Raw genomic sequence first — 2,635 nt, 5'->3', positions numbered from 1 at the left:
AAAGTCCCTTCTTTGTCCTCGCCATGCTTTCTCAACTATTTCACCTAATTATTGAATAAGTAAAAAGTATACCAACCTGTATCCGGCTCGTGTTTGTTGTAGAACAAAACAGAAGAGATTCACACAACTGCACACAAAGGATTTGAAACCACCGAGCAAAACACCCTCCTCACAGCACAGTCGTAAGATGACTAAGGGAAGTCTACGCTGCGCGTCTGAAGTCCGCTTTCTATACCCCCTCCCCTGTCTTTATGACGTAATCTTACGCGCGGAAATGGAAACTAGTTGCGTGTAAAATCTTATGTTGGCCTTACATTCTAAGAATTTTTGAAAAATACTTAAATCCAATTAATTTTTAAATATATGTGCGACAATTTTAATGCTAAATTTTATTTATTTTGTACATTATATTAAAATTCTTCATTTACAGGAAATAATCAATAGCGTATGAAGGTGTACTGCACGCATTATTTGGCACGTACATTAATGTTGATGCAAAAATAATTATTCCAATGATTTTAAGTTACACACATAATAGATAAAGTAGGCTGTAGACTATGAAATTCGTATGAAATAAGCTGAGAATAGTAACTAAATAGATGTATATGTATACGGAATATAAATCTTGTAAAAATAATATATTAAATTACATTCAAATCAAATATATGAACAAGATCTATTGACTTTTAATTATTTTTTTGAAGCACTAGTATCAAATAAAATTGCGTCATTACGAATACAAAAACAATAACGTTGATGTAAAAATGTCATCCCGAAACAGTTTAACGTGATACAAGTGTATTATTTTAATTTAAGCAGAAAAAATCTAATCATATTTAACAATTTTGAAAAACATACCTCTACTAAACTATCATTATCTTTTCCTATACCATCGGCAAGGCCCTGAACAGCAAGCAGTTCAGCAGTTGTTAAAAAACTAGCCAATTGTTACCGCACCACATTTACTTCACCCTGATACATAAAACCAACCAATGCAGCCAAATCATCGAGTTTTACATTACGAGATATTATAACAGGCTGCTGAAATGGATTTTCGTAAAATAGAATAAGTATCATTTATAAAATATGTAGTATCGTGGATGAAAGGCCTAAGAGATATCGGGTGAACCATAAACAATGTCGCGGGAGCCGAGGCACCGTCGGGCCCATCAAAGTGTCGTCGGTCCTTTCAAGTGCATAGTTCGTAGAAAAGACCTACGTGACCCCGGCCACGAGCGTCTGCAGAACTCGTGTGCGGTGCGTCTAGGAGAAGACAACAGAATGCTGCAAGAGAGGGTCGAGAAGCAGCGTGCGAGTCGAGAAGCAGCGTGCGGGTCGAGAAGCAGAGGCGGGAAGCGGCGTGCGAGTCGAGAAGCAGCGTGCGAGTAGAGAAGCAGAGCTTGCGAGTGGCGTTGCCGAGAGAGTGTTGATTGCGTTTTGTGAAAGTTCGAGTCGTATTCTAATCATTTAGTTGTGCTGCTTTCTGTACGTTTGGCGTGAATAGTTCAGGTTGAACAACAATCGTCTCTTCTGTCCAATTAACATCTGTATCATCCATTCCTTTGTAAACTTATTATACCACGATATTACATTTGAATTTTTGAAAATTTGAATTATTGAAAATTCGAATTTTTGAATTTTTTAAAATTTGAAAATTTGTATTTTTGAAAATATGAATTTTTGAAAATTTGAATTTTTGAATTTTTGAAAATTTGAATTTTTGAATTTTTGAAAATTTGAATTTTTGAAAATTTGAAAATTTGAATTTTTGAATTTTCGAAAATTGGAGAAGTTGAAGTTGAAGATGAAGTTGAAGTTGAAGTGGAAGTTGAGGTTGAAGTTGAAGTTGAATTTGAAGTTGAAGTTGAAGTTGAATTTGAAGTTGAAGTTGAAATTGAAGCCGAAGCCGAAGCCGAAGCCGAAGTTGAAGTTGAAGTTGAAGTTGAAGTTGAAGTTGAAGTTGAAGTTGAAGTTGAAGTTGAAGTTGAAGTTGAAGTTGAAGTTGAAGTTGAAGTTGAAGTTGAAGTTGAAGTTGAAGTTGAAGTTGAAGTTGAAGTTGAAGTTGAAGTTGAAGTTGAAGTTGAAGTTGAAGTTGAAGTTGAAGTTGAAGTTGAAGTTGAAGTTGAAGTTGAAGTTGAAGTTGAAGTTGAAGTTGAAGTTGAAGTTGAAGTTGAAGTTGAAGTTGAAGTTGAAGTTGAAGTTGAAGTTGAAGTTGAAGTTGAAGTTGAAGTTGAAGTTGAAGTTGAAGTTGAAGTTGAAGTTGAAGTTGAAGTTGAAGTTGAAGTTGAAGTTGAAGTTGAAGTTGAAGTTGAAGTTGAAGTTGAAGTTGAAGTTGAAGTTGAAGTTGAAGTTGAAGTTGAAGTTGAAGTTGAAGTTGAAGTTGAAGTTGAAGTTGAAGTTGAAGTTGAAGTTGAAGTTGAAGTTGAAGTTGAAGTTGAAGTTGAAGTTGAAGTTGAAGTTGAAGTTGAAGTTGAAGTTGAAGTTGAAGTTGAAGTTGAAGTTGAAGTTGAAGTTGAAGTTGAAGTTGAAGTTGAAGTTGAAGTTGAAGTTGAAGTTGAAGTTGAAGTTGAAGTTGAAGTTGAAGTTGAAGTTGAAGTTGAAGTTGAAGTTGAAGTTGAAGTTGAAGTTGAAGTTG

This window comes from Bombus impatiens, unplaced genomic scaffold (genome assembly GCF_000188095.3).
Source record: "Bombus impatiens unplaced genomic scaffold, BIMP_2.2 scf_0037, whole genome shotgun sequence".
Taxonomy (NCBI): Eukaryota; Metazoa; Arthropoda; class Insecta; order Hymenoptera; family Apidae; genus Bombus; species Bombus impatiens.
The sequence above is the reverse complement of the archived record's forward strand: the minus strand, read 5'-3'. Positions refer to the sequence as shown.